The sequence below is a fragment of the Sylvia atricapilla genome, chromosome 1 (genome assembly GCF_009819655.1).
Source record: "Sylvia atricapilla isolate bSylAtr1 chromosome 1, bSylAtr1.pri, whole genome shotgun sequence".
Classification (NCBI taxonomy): Eukaryota; Metazoa; Chordata; class Aves; order Passeriformes; family Sylviidae; genus Sylvia; species Sylvia atricapilla.
Window position 1 is genome coordinate 74,459,417 of NC_089140.1, and position 21,759 is coordinate 74,481,175.

Here is a 21,759-nt window from a genome sequence, read left to right on the forward strand (position 1 = left end):
TATCACAATGAAAGGATTGAATTTGATATGATCCAAGGAGGATTGTGCTAAGTCCAATTTGCTGTATTAGAAACATGAAACCAACACAGATTAACTCGATGAAAAGAAACACATTGCAAAATGTGAAGTCCAAATACAATGACTAAAATAAAAGCAGGAATCACAAGTACCAACTGGGGAAAAAATATTAATGGGGAATTAGTAGTGATGCTGAATTTTTTTAGAACCTCTGGAAATGGGAAAATATCTAATTTTATATGAACCTGTCTTGCTTTGTATTAATCATAAGGCAAAATAGTGACATGTGAGGAAAAATGCTACTAATCTAACAGAAAAAGCAGTTCAGTGAAGAAAATTACTCTGTGATTTCATCTCAGCCCTCAAAGGCTTTCCTTTATCTTGCCAGAATGATATTTTGTAAAAATAGATGTATCTTTTATAAACACTGCTGTAAGACCACTGGTGGTACAACGAAGTGGTTAATGAAGAAAAACCACACCACAAAAAGTGGAGGTGCTTTCAGTATTCATTATTACGACAAACTAAGCAGATGAGGCTTAGCCTTCCAAACCAGAGAACCATTCCGGCAGCGAAAGGGAGGGCGACAGGCTTTCACAAAAAAAAAAAAAAAAAAAAAAAAAAAAAAAGCTTTCCGTTCGCTGTACCCTCCCACCGCATTCACTTGCAAATCACTGTGTGCTCGGGAAGACTGCACTTCCCCGGGCTCCAACCTTCCCAGGGTAAGTGCTGCGGCTCCAGCAGCAGCGCCTCGCTCCCGCTGCCCCCCGCGGAGGGAGAGTGAGAGGGGTGCGTGTGTGAGAGTGTGCGAGTGTCTGTGCACGCTGCCTCTGTGTGTGTGTGCCTCTGGTGCTGCGTCTTGCCTTTTGGTGCTGTCGGTTTTTTTTTTTTTTTTGGGTTTTTTTTTTTTTTTTTTTTTTTTTTTTTTTTTTTTTTTTTTTTTTTTGTAAATCCGAAGCGCTGAATGAAAGCCAGTCGGAGGGAGAGCTCCCCCTTAGCTTTGGTTCCGGACTGTCCAGAGTTAAGTGACGCTGGGAGAAAAAGCCTGAGTTAGATCCAAGTAGGATCGGTCTTAAAAAATACCAGGAGGAAACTGATCAAAAAAAGGACTATTAGCTCGTTTTTTCTGTTGGGTTGGGGTGGACACTACTTCACTTTCTCAGCAAAAGGTAGGAACCTTTCTTATTCTCTTTCTGTTGATATTATTACAGTTATTGTATTAGAGCAGTATGTTGTTTAATGCAATTGGTATATTTGTTCTACCTTACACAACTTTTTGCATTTTATAAATATGCATCAGGAGTAATGAGACAAGTGATAGGAAATAACTGCTATGCATTCTATTCTCTCTATTCTCTTCTCCAAGTAAGCCGATATCATCATATATATGCATTCAGGATTGAAACACTAAGCTTTTTTCCTTTTTTTTTTTTTTTTTTTTTTTTTTTTTTTTTTTTACTCCTAGTAAGCAGGCTGTCTTTTGAGCATCAGTTTCCATCTATAGTCAGTTCTTGCAAATTCAGTATGGGGGAACGAGTCTAATTGAATTGAAAAAAGCACGATGTTTCATACTGTAACAGTTATGAACATAGCATGAAACATGCACATATGTGCCCTCACTTTCTGTATACCTGTGCAAGTCTGCTGCTGCTTTCACTGCTAATCGTTCTGCCCTTGATTGAATTTCAGAATATTTTTCCACACTCACAGAAATGCTTCTTATGAAGGAAATCCCTGTGCAGAGGGATAGCAGAGTGGATACAGGCAATATTTCAAATATCTGTTCAGAGCTATATGCACACAGATGGGGGGGGGGGAAATTGCCTGGTTTGACATTTCAGTAAAGGGGGAATGGAGCGAGAAGGGAAAACCAGGGGGTAGAAGGGAGAAGGTGGAGGGAGGAAAAATTCAGTTTGCACCTGTGTGAGCATTTATTGTCACTGCTGCAATAAAATCCATATTTGATGTGGTGTTAAATTAATTCAGCACAATACAAATCTAAATCCATGCTCCCAACTACTAACTATTGATGGCATTGTCAGCTGCATAAGAAATTTTCAATAGGCTCATACTGTACATGATACTAGTTGCAGCTGTAAAAATCTAACAGCCCTTCAGCTCAGGAGAATGCATCTACACGTGCAATCAGTGACAAATAGCAACCAGCATTTTAAAATGGACCTATCATCTCTGTTGCTTCCACACAAATGGAGCTGTTGCCTATAATCTTCGCCTTTCATTTCAGTAAAAGCCTCTGTGTTATCCCAACAGCACTCCTGTTGCTTTGAAGGTATTTTTTTAATTATACAACTTGTTGTGCATGTATGTGTGGATGCGTGTGTGAGTATGTGCACAGTGTGAGGAAGCAGGTCTGTAAAAAGGAGTGTCTTCTTTTTTTCTTTTTTTTACCTTCTTCTTTTAAAGGTAGTAGACTTTAAATTTACACGGTGATATTACTGGAGGGGAAAAGCAGAGAGTGAGAGACTGGAGCACACTTTCTGAATCTCTAAATCCTTTTCACATATGCCATTTAGTAGTACTAGTAAATGTACTGGTCTGGTACTAGGATTTATTGAGATCTTTACAGCTACACAAACTTTTATATTAATTGCTTACCTTTTGGATGTAATAGCAGTCTGCTCTATTAGAGGAGGAAATGCAAGAAGGAACTTAGGGAACTAAGGAAAGCAAGAAGGAAACAGGTTATCTTCTTCAAGAGTTGAAAACCAGCTATTTAGAGTCAATATATATTGATGTCAGGAGAGGAATACTTCTTGGATTATTAGCTCTTACTCCAGTTTGGGCCTGAGGGAGTCTTCTCATATTTTTATATACTTTGTTACATAAAAGTTTGAATGAATGGGTAGTTATTTCTGCAGCAGTTACTGTTAATTTTAATTTCCATTTATGTCTGTGGGGTTTCTTGTGTGGTGTCAAGACGATGTTGTACACCTAAATAGGAATACTGAAATGTCTGAAGAGTGTTGATTTTAATGTATATATTTAAGCTGAAAACTGGTCCTGAATATTAGATTTTTTTATTACTTTGGGTTGAATTGGAAAATACATCTTGGCTACTTGCCTTGTCAACCATTTATATTTATAATACTTTAAATATTTTGTGGAAAGAAAATAGCAAAATACATCTTAAAGAGACTGCATGTAGAATCTTATCTATTCCTAAATTATCTTTTTGGCTTTGCATTAGAATAAATGAGTATAGCTACACGAAAACTTCACACTTGCATGTTCTCAATAGACAAAGGATCTGTGAAGAATGATGAAATACTGAAATGTGCTCACAGTAGACACTGTGGCTACTGTTCTTTTCTGTGCTTAGCAGTAGTTGAAAAATGCAGAAAAGTAATGTTATATGTGAAGGCTAATGGGCATAGAACTAATTAAATGTAGAGAGAGATTAATAAAATACACATCTAGACATACAAAGCAGTATACAAATCTCAACTAAGTAATGTAAGTTTTTTTCCTTGTTAAATAATTAAATGTAAAAGTCAGAAAAGGTTAATTTGAAGATAATATCTGCCTCTGATTGTGAGAGAGCAATTTCCTGATCTCAACATGATTTCCCAAGGAAAGAAATGAATGAAAGAGAGCCTGTCTCATCTGGATAATTCTGTGCAAGTAATTTTTTTTTCTTTTAGGTCTGCTAACCATACTTACAGGCTGATTGACAAGGAGTATAATTTTATACCCTATCATACCACTAGGTTGCAGCACTGGTACAGGGGGTCAAAGTAAGATTGAACTATTGTTGAATAGTAGAAATGGGGTGAAAATGGGGTTATGGTAAAATTATTTTTAATTCATTCCTTATTATCACCTGAAATCATGTTTGTGAACATCAAAGTGTTTTAACTGGACTTCACAATATGTCCTTCATAGATTTGAAAAAAAAAAAAATAAAAACCAAACCTGCTCGATGGCTAATTCTTTGACATTATAATTAATTATATGACTGACAGAAATAGAAGAAACCTGCTGATTATTTGGGTAGAATATAAGGGTGTAAGGAACATTTTGTGAGTGACTTCAGGGAACCACATGAGTATTTGCTCTGTATTACCACTGAATTTCCTACGGGCTTTTTACTAACATAATATTTGATACATCATTTGTTGTAGAGGAGGAAAACTGAAATTAGAAAAGTAAAAGCCATCTTCTCATGAGCAGTTTAGATATGCCTGAACAAAACATTGTGGAAAGTGACTTCACTGCCCAGAAGTATGCCACATCATAGCACACTTTCATTTGCTCTAAATAGTATGTAACCATCAATGAAAGCTCTCAGGAACTAAAGGTACAGTTCACTGAAACATTAGGTGATTAAAAAGCACACATGCTGCACATCCTGCATTTTCAAATCTGCTAATGTGAACACTTGCTTTTTGAGAAAAAAACTTAATTCCTCTATTGTCTAACTTCTGGAAAAACACAAAAGCAAAAAGGAAGAAAAGAAGCAGCAATGGTATTCTGAGCTCTAAATGTTCTCCAAACCTCTCTTTAGGCCAAGAGAAACTCCTATATTAAAAGTTACTTGTTTTTTGCTTGCTGGATTTGCATCTCTTCAGCTTTGAATCCTTGGTGACTTCCATGGTGACTTCCATAAGATGCCTATTTCTGTGGCTTTCTCTACAAGAAAGCAATAGAGAAATAAAAATCATCATCTCTGGGAGCTATGTATGTTATAGTTACCAGGCTGCATTATTGCACACAGAAAAAAAACAAAATCAGCTGAACCTGGACACTTTTTTTCTTTTTCTCTGTTTTCATCTGGTGTGAAGCCAGAATACCACCCAAGCAAAGGCAATTCAGCTAATATGTTCTGTTTACTGGCCTCTTGTCTATTTGGTAATATGTGGGTGATCTGGCAAAAAATTTGCCAGCTGAAGCCTTATGCACATTTCTTTTTACATGCAGTCTTCCTGATTATTAATTGTCAGACACAATTACCTCAAATGTGTGCTTGTGTTTACAGTTGAGGTAAAACAGGGACAACCTCTTTTTTAAACAGGGCTTGCATTCTAGGAAGCAGAATACTGTAAAATTTATTTCTTAATTTAATTTACCCTTTTATTACTTGACTTTTTCTTCAGGTCCCACTACCATTTCTTGTTTTTTATTAACTTAGATGAAATAGATAATGTTTATCATTTTTTATGTTAAGGAAGTGTGTCCAGCAGGAGGCATAAAGGTCTAGTAAGCATCTCAGAGGTACTTCCTGGCTTGTCACAGGGCACCTGCTCTGGGATATAAACTCAAGTCTGCTCTCTGGAAGTGTGTACCATGTACCAACAGGCTGCATCAGGGAAATACAGCGACTTAGGAAGTTAATTGGATGTAATGAAAAGCGACATGGGAGGTGTCCTTTTTAATATTATTCCCACATTAACATCATTCTTCACACGATGTTTTTATTTGTAACTTTATTATGGCATCTCTTAATTGTAACTCAAAGTGAATGTTGAACATATTTAAAACAGTAGGGAATCATGTAATGAAGAGAGTGTGTGTTTATTTAAAGGTAATGATTCACAAAATCACTTGAAAATAGATGTTTCCAGAATTCTGTAGCTCAAAAGCTACAACCTTATTCTTCTGTTTTTTAAGAAAAACAGTCTTCAAATATTTTCTTGAAGAACTGCATGATATATATGAATGTATGTACATGTATATTTTACTGTTAATATTCCATCACTTACATCACTTACCACATTACATATTTGGTTTATTGTATCACCCTATTGCAATGTTTTGCATTACAACATAAAGAAGATGACATACCTCCTCTTACCCAGACCAGAACATGGTCTTTAAAGATGACTGCAATCCTCATGAACTCTGCAATGCTATAATATCCAGATTTTTTGAACATGAAGAATGTGTACCAATGTAATTTACAGCACTATTAGTAAGACTCAAAATGCAGTGTCCCAGAGGACTATTAATTTTTTTCTCCAGACTAACATAAAATAAATACATATAACTGAACTATTTATTGCATGCATGTGGCTACCACACTTTAGTAGTTCAGGTATTTCCATCTGTTTAAGGTATGCAAAAATTATCTTACTAATTGTCATATTCTCCTAATAGCAAGCAAAAATAAAAGAGATATACCTGTGTCTAGGAAACTAAGAAGGTGTGCATTCTGTCATTAGTTCCTTTAAGTATCACAGCCTTAATCAAGAGAGTTTTGAGTGTTTCATATTTTACACAAAAGGCAAAATACCTGGAGTAAATCTATGAGTTTTAAATGAGAGTGAGAAAAGATACAAGAATCCAAAGTATGTGTAATTATTGAGAAGAGAGGGAGGATGGTTAAATTTATTCTGCTTCTGAGAATTCCAAGAAAAATTGTCCTATAAATGTATCAATTCCTTTCTCTTTGAAATAGTGACCAGTCTGGCATTCCCTGATGCCTTTTCCATGGTGCTTGAAACTGGGAAACATAAATGAACATCCATTATATCTCTGTTTCAGTAGAAAATTAGTTAAAGTAGACATTTAGATTAGGTATTAAGAAGAAATTGTTTGCTTGTAGAGTAGTGATGGACTTGAACAATTTGCCCAGTGAAGCTGTGGATATCCTGTCCGCACTAGTGGGTGGAATTCCTGATCATGGTAGGAGGGGCTTGGAATTACATGAAGATCTTTCAGGTCCCTTCCAACCCCGTCCTTCTTATGACTCTGTGATAAAACGTCATTGATTGTATACATCATGAAAATTATAGGTAATACATTTACTAAAAGTTTACATATGCAAATTAGATTAATAAGATTTAATTATTGAGCTCATGTTGAGTGTGCATTTGCTTGTTTCTTTTTTAATTGTTGAGATTATTCAGAAGATGATCTGGACTTTCAGTTTCTAGAAATAATGTGTGAGACAAAACCCAAGAAAAAAAGAAATAATAGAAAGAAGAAAACCCAACTGAATATGTTTGACACAAAAAAAGCTGCAAACATGATGAATTGAAGCAAGAAAATGACAATATTTCAGTTCTTACTTCCTTTCCATGTGTAAAAATAAATTTTAATAACAAATTATGCAAATTATCTTTTACAAAAGGTTTACGTCATGCTATAGATCATATTTTCATTATGAGTACAGATACCTTTTAATTTTTGGCTTCTTTCATTAGTATGGAAGAGAGTTTTTACGTGTCAATACTGTTACATGATGTATTTTTTTTTCAGGCATTATAATTTTGATTCTGTGGCATAAGCTAAACAGAGCTACTAGCCTGCTCTCCTGACTTTCTGCTAAAAAATAAAAGTGCTGTTAATCAGAATAGTCTTGTATTAAGTGGTGACTAATAGTATAGACCTCAATTTATGAATATGTTACTGGGCTACACCTAATTAAAATTTAAAAAATAAAAAATCCTTGCTTCTGTGATTGCAGAAGTGAGACATTTCATTATGACATGAAATATATTTTAAGATCTACTTAAGCATATTACATCCAAGTTCCCTAAATAATTTTCAGCTTCCCACTTCCCATGGCCAAGTTTTAAATAGTATTTTTGTCTTCTAATTCTGTTTCTCTCAGGGATAGTTTCCACAGTCTTTTGGCAGAAATTTATAGTGTCAATAAAAGAGTGCCATGTAGAACACTATCCTGAGAACCATTTTAGGAAGGTCTGATTTTTTTTCCCTCTATTGGACAAAGGTTCTTTTCTGATGTAATCATGCTGAGATGTGCTCTTTCCCTTGAGTGAGAGTGTGGTGCTCAGGGTGAAGATAGTACTGAAGTTGGCATCTTGATTAAAATGGGTGAAGAATCCCAGGCATGTTAGGTACATTTTGTTCTCTCCGTGGCTTGGGGCATTTTATTAAGTTTCTGATTAAGAAGTTAAAAGGAATTGTGCTATATTTTACTGGAACTACTTTTTTTTCTGGTAGTCACAACTGAATGGAATGTCAGCAGATAGAGTTAGATGGATTTTCCTTTCTAATAGTACTACTCTTTTATAAAATTGCTTATACTACTCTTTCAAATTCCCCTTCTTAAGTGGTTTCAAATCAAACAGTATCCTGATTCATCTAATTAATTCAAGAAAAACTTTTTTAAGTGGAAATGTATTACTTGTTTTTTTGTTTATTAGTTTATAGTATTTAGGAAGTCTTTAAGCATTCTGATCACCAGAAAAAACCTGATGTGTCCTCTAAACTTTAAGCACATATGTGGAATATCTGTACAGGATGGAAAATTGCAACAAAATCATACAATTCTTCTTTCTATCCTTGATTAACAAGGCATTTGAATCACTCTGAAGCACATGTGCTACTTGTAAATATATCCTAGCTGAGGTGTGGTTGGTGTTCTCCAGGTTTTTATTTGAGGCCAGAATAATTAGAATTAGGAAAGGAAAAAGAACTGAGACATAGTGCATTATATTAATAATCCCATTAATGTTTTGATGAACATAAATCTTCTGGAGAATTTGAGAATCTATAATGCGACTAAAAAAGGTCACTAAGCTTGAGATATTCTAAACTGGATGCCTAAAATTTTGTGACAGTGAAGGAGAAACTAATTATTTAAGCTATGAAATCAGAAGGGTTTTTTAACACCAGTATAAATACATTTCACTGCTTTCACTGATTTAAATTGTATTTGCTATATTGTTCTTTAGAACAGAATTTACAAATGAGCTTTTAAGTTTTCACTTTTAACAACAACCACTTAGCTGGAGTTAAAAACCAATGCTAAAGATCAGAGTAGTTCACCCTTCTAAATTACGGGACTAAACCCCCCTATGTTAACAGAGCAGTGAGTTCTTGTTAAATTTCAGGTTTTGTACATTCAGGAGAGAAAATATCTGCCTTTCCCTTTCTCCGTGGCTGCAGCCATCCAGATCCAACCAGTAAGTGCTTGCACATGTGGGGTCTGAGGTTGTTTTGCCACTTGGGCAGGCTGTGAAAGTCAGGGCTAATGGGATAAAAGCAGCCTAGGTGGATCAGTCCCACAGCTGCCAGTGAAATGGTTCCGGATGAATCGCTGGGAAAGCACCCAGGCCGTTTTGCCTTAGAGGCATCCATGACTATTGGGTCATTTTAGTGATGTGACTGGTTCCTTGTTACTCTGGGTATGCTGGCTGGAGTCCTTTTCTTCTTCTAGTATATTAAAATCCTCCTTTTCCCACCAAAAAATAACTAAAAAAAAATCATCATGCTCTGGCACTAAAAAAATTATTCCTGGACAAGTTTAGAAGCTATTTAGTTATCATTATAGTGGGTTAAAACTGGGATATTAGTTATGAAGAAAAAAAAAAAGTGAGTTATAAAGGCATTGTGACAGCAAATAAAGAATACTTTAAAGTGTATCTAACTAAACAGAATTTCTCTCAATGATTCTAATGTTTAATCAAGTGCTGACTTCTCGAGGGTAATCCATTAGTACTTTAAAATATATGAGCTAAAATGAAGTGATGTGCAGAAACAAAATGTTAGAAGGTAGCTTAATATGTTCCTGTACAATCAGAAACATTGATGATGAAGATCAGGACAATACTGACACAAATACCTTCTGTAATTTTTTTATTATTATTTTTTTATTATTATTATTTTTATGAAAAAAGCTGTAGTGATTTGGAATTTGCTGAGGAATTAGTAGTTCTGTTTTCTGAGGTGCTTGGTTTCTTTCTGGTTGGAGGCTATGAATTGTTTTTTAAACAGTAGTTTTGCTGGAATTTTAATAGATAAATGTGTTACGTGTAATAATTGCCAGTGAAATGATTATGGATTGATTTTTTTTTTTTTTTTTTGGTCCTACGTGGGGCTATGGTGTTTGGTTTTGGTTTGGTTTTATGCAGTTAGTCCACTTCAGGCTGTTTACATCATATAGTAATACTCTTCATACAGGATGAGGTTTTGCTGTGGGAATAGAAAAGCATTCATTTGACAATATAGTATCTTACAAGCTAGAAACAGAGTTTATTCACTTTTTACATTATATACCACACAGCTTTTTTAAGAGCTCACTGGATTTTTTTTAAATTGCATTTGTGAAGAAAAATTGAATGGAATAAAGGAATAATTCATAACACATAAGTAGTTGAAGTTTCATACATTTTCTTTAAGGGAAAATATACATTGGTTATGGTTTTGGAGTTATTTTTTTCTTTTGTCTGTTCAGTTTTATTAATACACTGGATATGCTTTTACTTCCCTATCCTATAGAAGAAATATGTAATTCTAAATGCCCACAGCTAGTTCTTTGCAATTTGCAAAAAGTAGGAAACTTAAGCTTTAGTATAACAATTTTTTCTCCATTAGCTCTGTGGTAAGTCTCTACATTTCAGTAGTTTGTCAAAGTAAGCAGAATGATATTCATAACTTGCTAACCAAGTTGAAAGTCAAATACTGAAGACATTTCTTGTGCAATTCCCTGAAAAGTATTCCTTTTTTTGGGTGGGAACCTTGGGAATGCAGATATTTTTAATCTTTTGGTGCCATCTCGTGGCAAGAGGATAATTATATGGAACAAAGAGGTAGTCTTTTCAGCACATATTTCTTAAGCTTAGCAAAAATGAACCTTGCTTTGGTGATAGATATGTATGTATGCATGAATTTTAATAGTGGTTGTAAAATAACAAACCAATTCATGCATAAGACAAAGCTGAGTCGTAGTTTTCTTCCTTTTTAAGAGCCTATAATTATTGGTTTGAGAAATCTCACAAAAATTGACTGTCATTACCACATAGAAATAAATTTTTAGTCTGCTGCATTAGATCTCTGTAGCATACTTAACTGGTTCAAGGCAATTGTCAATATATTTTTATTGTAGTAGTGCATTATATCTCTGTAGAATGCTTTAATATTTAGCTAGCTCAAGGCAATATTCACTTCAGCATCCTGTAATGTTTAACAGAAACCCAAGGTCTGTGACAGCATTCTTGTTTTTCTTTTTTTTTTTTTTTTTTCTGGTCTGCTTGGGAAAATGCATGTGAACCTGCATGCAAAAAAAGATCAAGAACAGCACAGGAATGCTGTATATTTTCTTGGTATTTTCATTGGAATTCAGAAAAATGAGTAGTTTTGGTTCTGTACTAAATAAATACTAGCTTAATACCTGGGGGTTTTAAAGATAATGCTGTTAGGTATCTGCAATCAGTACAGATAACATTCTTGCTCAGCTTCTGAAGGAGTTTTCTATACAATAGTCCATATTTGCTTACTTCTCTCTAACTTCCTATCTGATGAAAGTTTCTAGATGCAAATATACTATTCTCTGTAAAGAGCTGGAAAGAGAATTAACATATCTGCTTTAACTTAAGGTGTGCGGTTCTCATTCTTTCAAAATGAAGGATGTTTTTATTCTTGAAAAAAAAATATAGTCTTGTTCAAATAACATCTGAATATGCTGTAGTTATTGAAAATCAATGTCAGATTATTACTTTGTGAGTTATTATGTCCTCCCAGCTGAAGGAGGAAATAATATCAATCAAAATTAGTACCAAATGAGAACACTGTTTTGAAATCTCACCTTTTCTTTTAATGTCAGATGATTCCATTTATCTCTGTACACATGACCAATACTGTGTACTATATGCTTTCCATATTTGAATAGGAAATAAAATTATTAGAAGGCTAAAAATTCAATATATATTTTCTAGCAATTACATGGTAAATATTAAACTGTTAGTCACTAGGATGTGATTTTTGGTAAGCAATCAGTAGCTGAGGTACCACTGTGATAAGTTCAGGATACTATAATCAGTCAGTCAACAGGTGAAGCATTCAGTTTTGTTGGTTAGAGATTGTGTGATTTCTCTGATTAGGGTTAGTTAGACGTAAAACTCCCTTGCCTATCAGTTAGAATGATGAGAAGAATCATACCATTAATGTAAGAAGATACAAAATTTCAACAGTTTTATACAGGCATGTGATAATGTGATTATTTCCTCCTCATCCCAGTAAAACTCTCTTAACATTTAAGTATTGAATACTTCTCTCTCTGTCTATATCTACCTCCTGTAATAAACTACAAAATTAAAGTGGTGACTTAACAAAAGAAAGAGTTGCAACTGCTCATTCCAGTGAATTGACAAGATGTGAATTTCCTTACAAGAATGACAAATCTAAATATGTGTCATAGTTTTGATAGAAACACGGATGGAAAAGTGTGAAGCTTAAGGCCTCACAAACTAAATCTTAAAAGTTTACTTATTTACCAACATTGTATCTTCTTATTATTCTGGATTAATATACATTTGTTTATGCATGTCAGTCTAGTTTTCTTTCTGTTCCTTTTAATACAAACAATACAGAATATTTTAAAGAATATTGAAGAAGGGGGAAATAGAATTCTGTTACATGTTTCAGAGGCTTTTTGTTTGGTTGGTTGGTTTTTTTTTTTTTTTTACTTTTTATTTAAGGCATTTTTAAAATGTACTTTCTTTTAAAAGCTGCTGCTAATGCAGTATGCTTCACCTGAAACATGGAATGAGATGGGCAAAAAAGCAAGCACAGGTATAGAAAGATAATGCAGCATGTCATAAGTCACCAAAGAGAAAGTCTCCAATGAGATGAGATTAAGAAAATTTACAGACAGTGTTATGTGGATAAGAGGGAGGTAAAAATCAGTTTAAGGGATAAAAAGAATATGTAGATAGTTAGGAAAATGTATTAGAAAGATGAAATAATTCAATCTATCAATGTCTTCTTTGAAGTTAGGGAGGGAAGTGGAAACATGGTCAATTGAAGTGATTCTTCCTATTTGTGGAGCTTCTGGAGGTGAAAAGTTAATGATTTTGTGATTATCTTCAGAAAAGACTGGAAATATGTATAGCACAGTTTCAGAATACATTTTTGAAAAAAAATGCTAGAATCTCCACATCTCTGTTGTAAAATTCCTTGTATTCCCTTTCTTCAAATTGCACCTGTTGAACAGTAGATTTTGCTCTTTCAATCCCTGTGTGCATAATTTAGTTAGAATTTTAGGTGGATAAATACATTATTTATGCTGGAAACTGTTGGATCCTGCATATAAAGGGGAGACCGAAAAGTGTCTGTCACTGAACTTGTCTAGATGATCAAAAGGAAAAAAATGCTTTTTAAAACTCTTTCTGGGGTTAGTCTGTCAGATCAGGCTGATTACTGATCTGTGGAACTTGTGTATTTAGTGTGTTCTCCTGACTGTCAGAATTATTTATGTGTAGTGTGACGACCAGTTAGTCTAAGCAACACATACCTAAGCTTTTAAGAAAGAAAAAAAAAAAATCATCCTGCTGTACAACTGCAGTAGTAAATAACTGACATGTTTCAGGGCCCACAAGTCTACAGAAATTTTAAACAAGGCATAAAGGTCATGAAAGCACGGGTTCCTGGCAAACGTGGGTGCTGTTCTTACATGCACAATGTAGCTGTGCCATCTTTTCAGACTCCTGCAGAAACAGTCTGAGTCAGAGTTTGTAGCTATGACTGTGTCCTTTGGAGATCGCAATTCTCAGGACAAGCTGGGAAGGGCTATTTAAACAGAAAAGAGAACTGCCAAATTAAAAGCAATAACACTGATATGTAATTTATGGCCTTGGGTTAAACTTGTCTTTGCCAATGTAAAGTTGGTTGTTTTCTTGTGGAGATAAACAGAGATCCCTAGGCATATATTATCTGTAAAACCCCCACTTTTTCCTTCCCTACCTTTTACCGTGTACAAATAATTTAAACTAAGTTATGAATGTTGAAATAAGAAAAAAAATTAAAATTATATCTTATCTTTTATGTGATGAAATCAACATGCTTCAGAAATAAAAATGTATTTTCCTGCAGTGGATTTATATCCATCTGCTCTGATGTAAAGCACTATGACAGACTGTCATGGGCATAGCTGTCACTTTTTAGTATTGTTAAGAGAATTCAGGAAGCAAAAGGCAAAAAGAAGTGGTAGTCCCTTATAAATGGGAGAGAAATTTCCAGTCTTAAGAAATCTTATATTTTTTCCCTGATTTAACTGTAATTTTTAATAGCCTCACAATGCCTCATGCAGGAGAAAAACATTTTCAGAGAAACTAAACCTTTATGTCTCTGGAAGTGTCTCTCTAACAATATTCAATTAAGTTCTCCTCAGCCAAAGTAAAAAAAAGACAACACCTTTATCTCTAGATATTCCAGAAGTTTTATGATAGTTTTAGATCAGGCTACAGCTCTTTTCTAACTCCTTAAATGTTTCTGACAACTGATTTATATGAGAAAGGATGGTGAGCATGATTGTCTCTCCTGCTTTTTTTTTGTAAGTCCACACTGCTATCCACAAGAACTTCACAGATTTTGCACTTTGAAAAGACCATGCTAGTCTGTCTAGCCATTCATATAAAAAAAAAAAAATCCTGAAGGAGATTAAATAAGAGTTAATCTGCCTCTTTCTGTGTGTTCTGGTACTTTTCTGAAAGGCATTTTGGTTAACAGCAGCAGTCAGGTGCTCTTGTCAGTTAGGCCATGCTTGAAGTACTGGGTGCTTGTTCAGGCAGAGGAGTCATGCATGTGAGGAACCAGGGGACTCAGGGCTGGGCAGCACTGCAGAAGCTCCTCATTGTCACTGGATTTCTGATGTCCTCTTCATAATAGCAGGGACGGAGTTTGCCTCCAGGAAGGACTGAAAACTACCTCCTACTATGTATTGCAAACTGGAGTTAGTATGCAAAAAACCACAGAAGTTTGAGGGCCAGGTATGTTGATAAACTCACATTCTTCTGTGCAGGGGAGACCCTAGAAGTTCAAAAATTATTTAATCTTGTGTTTCATTTCCATTACTGTTGGCAGGATTTGATCAGATATACAAAGTTCAGCACTTTTTTCTTTTTTAGTTTTGTCCAGTATGTACACACGTGTGCTTTGGGAAACTTCATCCTTAAACAAAGCTGTGCCTTGTTCTGAGACAAATTTTCGAGAAGAAAATAAGAATAAAACAGCTCTGTATTTCTGAAGCCAATTTTTTTTAACTTCTAGTTAACCATCCACCTTACGTATTTGTCTCAGCTGGTGCTTAGTTAATGCTTACTTTGTTCAGAACTTATAATTTTTCAGATACTTCGTTGGTTTCCACCCTAATTTTAATAAAAGAGTAATTTTAATTGCTCACATAATTCTTAGAAGGCAGTGACTTTTTTCATTGCCTTTCAATGATGTCCAATAACTATTTTTCGGGAAGTTGATTTAATTGATTTAAGGACCACAATGAGCTGCCTGCTTTAGTAATGAAATGAAGAGGACAGTTGGAATGATTAAATTTTATAGAGAATTCACACGATCATAGCTTGTCCTGGTAGAGAAGTGCAAAATGAAAACTTGCATTGAGCTGAACATTCTTATTGCCTAGGAAGTGCTCAATTGCACTTTTGCTTCAGGGTACATTGAGCAGAAATTTTCATATCCAAGGCAATATAAGGAATTATATATTTAATAGAATACTAATAAGTTGCCTCACTGAAATAGTACAGTGTTGTAAGTCAAACACTGCCAAGTATTTTAGAATTATTAAATCTTCCACATAAGACTATAATATAAAATTATTAGTGAAATCAAATTTTAAGCCTTTTTAATACACTCATATACATCACTCCTAGAATTTTAATGATTCTTATATTTTCCTTTATGTGTTTCTGTTCATAAAATTTCCAAAATTATAAGCAATATTTTTATAATGTTACTTTTATTCCAATATGGCCCAGTTTTTGGCTTGCTTTCTGTTCTGTGCAGGTACTGGTATTTTGAAGTTTCTTTTATGTGTCATATTTTTTGCTTAGGACATCCTTCTTATGTTCATTGCTTCTCAGTTCACATTTTCTGTCAATCACAGATGTTTATCTTTTATCTGTATGATGTACCATAGCAAATTAACAACTGAATGTTTTGAAATTCAATTAAGAATTGAGTGCTTTGAAATAATTGGTGCTTGTGAACAAATGGTTTTCTGTGACAGGCTACAAGGAGTCTGAACTCCTCTGTGAGGCATTTTATTATGTCGATAAAACACAGAACACATTTTTTTTATTTTTTTTTTTTTTTTTTTTTTGAGATCAAAATATATTAATTTGGGCATGAAATTTCTCTTGTAGTGGGCTGTTAAGTAACTCCAGGTGTACCCTTCCTGGGCTGTGTCACCGGGATCCACAAAAGTTGGTTAAACTTGAACAGACCTAATTGGTGCAGCAATGCCCTGAAACCATGTAAAAGACCATATGGCATAGTAGCAAGGAGAAACATTAAGTCATTGTTCAGACACCAACAGTCATCTGATAAGTCCTTTTACCTCTATCCGTAAGAAAATACTATCTCTAGGCATCAGTACACAGGTTATTCTTGGAGACACTATGCTACTTTGCATATGCTTAACAAATACATATTTTTTAGTATTTATTCAGCCTTCTGCTAGTTTTTAAACATTGATTTTATCATGTACTTTGGTACTTTTAAGAATATTCAATGCTATCAAGGATGTTAATGGCATACAGCTATAGTTTCTAGATAATTTTCAGTGTATAAAGGCTATTATTTATAAAGATTCAATTAACGATAAAGAAAAGTCAGTTTTTTATCATGTATCAGTTATTAGCTACTAAGAGATATGCAAAGTAATGGGGGCTGTTGGGCTGCAACAGTGTTTGTGCACAAGAACTGACCTCTTGTCTGTTTGTGCACTGCCTGGTTGCTTGTAAAACAGCAAAGGTTTCAGAATTCCTGAAGAGCTTTAGGCTGCTTTTTGTCCATGTAATATATTATAATTAAAGAATACAGCCCCTGCCACCCCCAGACTATATCCTCTCTGCTTAGTCTGTAGTCCTATTACCTCCTAGAATTGTGTGTTATATGGATGTTTGAGCAGCACACGAAGATTATTTAGTGAAATATAAATTTAATCATAATTCCATAACTGATGGGGCTATTTGTTTTTTCTTTTGAACTCAAGCAAAACTAACATTCAGCATTTAGCCTAGAGATGGAGCACTGCAATTGCATTGTATAGCAAATAAAGTGTAAAATCGAGTCTTCTTGACTATTGGACATTATCAAAAATTAAGAAATACAGTTATGAGTGTATAGATGTTGAAAAAAGAATTTTTGGGAATTTTTCCTAATAATTGCACTGCTTTGCATATGGTCTCTGGGACTCTTTCTTTGTAAACACATGCCGGTGGGATTTGCCTATCCTCTTCAGAACCCTTCCATTTCCTTGAGGTCTTGTGACATAGTGTTTGTGGAAGGATTGAGGAAAAAAAGACCAAAAATGTTCATGAGGAAGAGAAGAACCAGGATGTCTGAACTGTGTATTGGGAGGTGAAACACATAACCCAAGGTGCTTATGATGCACAGTTCTCTGAGGATGTGCAGCTTTACCCATTTAACACTACACAGGAGTGAAAAGCAAACAAAATCTCTCTAGAGTGTATTGGTGTTGGGTTTCCAACACTAAGGCTGTAAAGACTGTTCAAACTGCCAAGTTTAGGTGCTTTTGCAAGTCTTTCTATGGAATCCTTTGTATGAAAATATAGAGGCTGTCACAAAGATAAGGCATTTGTAAAACTAAGACTTGGGAATAGCTCACAGAGTTTGGAAATAACCTGTCCTAACTCAGGTTCATCCCTGTCCACTGGCTATATATTGCATTTGTATGCTCAAGTAAAATAACATAGCAGTATACAATAACATAAATCTGGAAACTTTCAAGTCTGATGAAGTAGTTTGCCAGTTTAATAAAATGTTGATTTCTCTCTCTCTCTCTCTCTCTTTTTTTTTTTTTTTTTAAATAAGTTTTCTGTAAGTAATATTGATTTGTTTCCTCTGCTTCCTTCCACCACTGTCTCTTTGGAAATTTTATGTTTGATGCTAAATGACGTATCATATTAGAGCTTAGTGTGATTTGAAACAACTGAAATATCTAAAAGAATCAAATGTTATATTGGAGATGGGTCATTCTTAATAGCAATGTGATTATAGTTTTCATGGGGCTTTTCCTCTTTTGGACAGAATTTCTTCTGCATGCTTAGAATCATACCATCTTTCTTTCCTTGAAGATGCAGTGGGTGCATAAGCATTAACCATTTCGTGTTCAGGCCTTTGGTCTGTTTCTTGTTTCCAGTGAGGTTATAAAGTACTTATGAAAATCCAGTAGTCTAAAGGGACAACTGTAAAAAAGCCAACTTAGAGTGAGATACTAGCAAACAAAATATGAGTAATCATTTAGTTTTTCAAATTATGCTTAATCCCTAAAGAGCTGTGAAAGTCAGCCTGCAAATATTACCTACTTTATGTTGCATCTACATCTACATTAATGGAACACTTTACTATTTTTAATTTCACAAAATAGGGCCAGCATGATTAAGATTGGCTCAAAAAACTTGGTTCTCCTTCTTTGTTCAGTTATTGTGTGGTTGTGAAACATATCTGAAAGTATACATTATGTAATAGGCTTTTATTACTTTTTTCAGTCTAAATAAAATGAAGTTCAGGGTTGGTCTTCTGGGTATAGCACTTACAAGATTAAGAATAGATAGAGGTGGAAAAGGAAGTTAATCTCCAAGGCAGTCTTCAGAGATTAATTGTACTATGTTAATGTGTGCTAGTTCTGTCTGTAGATGTGATTATCATAAAAATTAAAAAAAAAAAAAAATAAAATCACAGGGCTGGGTTTGTGTTTTGTTGTTTTTGTTTTTTTGAGTTTTTCTTCTTCTCAGATACAAATCATATTAAATATTATTTCTTGCACATTCAGTAGATATGGATAACAGATTAACCCATGTCCAAGTCTTTCATATTTCTAAATTGTAACTTGTTCTCCCCTCTCCCATGTCTTTTTTCTATAATGTAGCAGCACCAGTTTGTTCCCTTCTGTCATGACAGTCATGAGAGGTCTTCTTCTCCATACCTCTCTTAAAATGTGGTATTCAAAATGAATTTATTATTTTAGCTGAGCTCTTCCCTGAGTAGAGAAGATGTACTTTATTTTTCTTCTAGGTAATAATCCTCCTTATATATCAGTTTCTCTTTTTTTAATCCAGATGATGCCTGCCGTTAAATCATATTCAGTGATCTTTGCCTCACAAGCATTAAGATGGTTGACATTTAGTAATTTTTCTCTGTCCACCAGGCATGATAATTATTCAATCATAGGAAGAATTAAGAGAGGAACTGGAGTGGAAAATGTATACTTTTAATCAGAGAATGACTAAATATTCTGAAGCTGCTTCAGCCAATTCATGTTCTATACTAGTAGTAAATTCATTAGACCCATGCTTTGAAAACCTGTAAATTGCAGTGAACAGTGTGTGGGCCTTGAGAATGCCTGATTCTCACGCTGAGCTGGTTTTGTTTTATCAACATGTGAATGTGCTGCTGCTGGGCTGCTGGGTTTTCTAAATGTCTTATCACTGAATCATCCCTAACTTAACAGTTGCCTTGCTTACAGCTGCACACCTTGTCCAGTGTTGTTCCATCCCCTTCAGGGGGAGTTTACATCACTTCTCACCTAGAAATTGTTTATGGATTTCTTCAGTATCTTATGTCTCTTCATTGTAAAACATATTGTAACACAGCTAATAGGATTGGAAAAGGTGGCCATCCACAACTAAATTCTTTAATTAATCTTTCCTGTTTAATGCAGAGATCATAAAATCTTGCTGCCAATATAAATTGTATTAGCTACCTGTCCTACATTTATTTATAAAAAGAATGCTGCTGTGATAACACACTGCATTCTCCAACTTCATTTATCTGTTAAACACTGTTTCTCCACTGAGTATTGAATCAAAATTTTCAATCTTGCTTCTGTTCCTAATTCTCTCACAGAATTACTTCATCCTAGACATCTCTGACTTTTCTTTCTTGTGCCTTGACTTTGTCTATTTTACCTCCTTCTTTCCCTGATATTTCTTTATACTCATATCTAAAAATACAATGTATTTTATATTTTTGAGATGTTTCTTTACTATGTTTGGAATGAAATTACAGTGTTTTAGCCAAAGTCTATTATTTGCTGCATTTTCTATTCCACTTTTGCACTACAAAAGCTTTTGTTTGTGCCATATAGTTTCTTTCAAAAATTACTCCTGCTTTGGTCTTCTTGTCTTTGCTGCACATAATATTATCATAATCTTCCAGTCCTTTGGGATACTGCACCAGCTCTCTAAGATGCTTATATAGTTTTAAACTTTCAAAACAAAAAATGGTGCTTTTTTCTAGGTTTGCTCACTGTGCTTTTTGCATTAATGTGCAGATGTCAAAGAAATCTGCTTAGATGCTTAATGCAGTACCTTCTTCACCCTGACTTGCTATCACCTGTTCTTTTTATCCTTCTTGCCCCTCGACTCATATTTATTCTATCCTATATTCTTTTCTCTTATCCATACCTAAATAATGTGTTTTGTTAGTATGCCCATGTTTCATCTCCAGAATCCTTTTTACTAAGCTAGTACATCATTTTTCCTTCCTTATTCCCCTCTAGGTCCTCTAAGAAAAAAAAAAAATCATCTTTCTTTAATAACTCAGTAAAAAATATCCCCTAAATGAGGAAGGAAAAGAAGTCTAGGTGACACAATCAGCCACATATTTATTTCCAGAATATTGTTCTATAGAACTGAAGGGTTTTTTTCCTTATGAGAAAGTTCTCTATCAGGTAACAAATAAAATGAGTTTGTTTCTGAAAAGAATTAGATGTTTTTACAGATGTTGATACTGCAGAAAAAGTTTCCAAGCCTTGGCATGGATGAACATTTGTAGCATACCTCAACAATTTGCATAAATAAAGCTTTTGGAGGGGAAATTAAATTGGAAAATGTTATGGAAGAGGATTTGGAAAATCTCCGAGGCACAGAGCCATTGAAGAAGCTGCTGTGCAGTTGCAGTACAGAAGGGGCTCACATGCAGCTCCTGTCAGGGCTGAGGATAGAAATGATAACACCAGTGTTGCTGCTGATCTGGTTGCTCTGTGACATGACTCCTTGCTGACCTCATTGTCTGTCGATGGTGTTTGACATCTTACCTCACTATTTGCCAGAAAGGTGCAAAATTTTCAAGTGTGAGAGTGACTTTCTATCATATTCAGTGTATTGACATATTTAAAACACCTTTTTTTCTCAAATTTGGTGTAATTTTTGTAGGTTTGGTATTTATTTTCTTCACTGTCATAGAGCTGTCTTTATTAAAGAGTTCCACTGAGTAACATGAAGGAGTGATTGCAAATTGGAAGGTTTCTTTATGGGCACTGGAAGAAATTACACTTGAGTTCTTCAATCTTCACTCATACAACAGTTATTAGAGACGAGATATCTGTTTTACTCTAAAATAATGTTTTAAGAAAAAGGAGGGAATCAATGGTTGACATTTTCACTAAGTTTCGGTAATGTGTATGTATATGTATTTAATAATATTGTAGTTCTGTGTTTCTTAACACTAAGGAAGAAAAATCTCTGTAGTTCTTTCAAAATCATAATATACACTTTAATTACTTATCACATTTTCCTTTGAGTAGCATCAGTGAATATGTTTAGCAAGTACACTTCAGTCACTGAAGTAGCTGACTTTTTGTTTCTGGAACTGAGAACAAATCCTTGACATTCTTGTAGTAACATAAGGATAACACTGTCACTGACATTAGACTCTTATGCTAATCTGCCGTTCTCAAACAGATGTTTGGAAGAGGAATAAAAGAAACACCAGAGATAAAAAAAGAAGCTGTGGGGAAAAGAATGGCATGTTGTCAACTATCCTATGAAAATACAT

The 21,759-nt window shown here is 34.5% G+C and overlaps 1 protein-coding gene across 1 annotated transcript in view; it reads left to right on the plus strand.

Annotated features, from left to right (window-relative positions):
* Window positions 1-221: 221 nt before the first annotated feature.
* CDH10 (cadherin 10) overlaps window positions 222-21,759 on the plus strand; it is a 94,788-nt gene continuing 73,250 nt past the window's right edge. The window contains exon 1 of the mRNA XM_066326254.1: window positions 222-740. The gene's annotated coding sequence lies outside the window, so the exon portion shown is untranslated. The remainder of the gene's footprint in view (window positions 741-21,759) is intronic.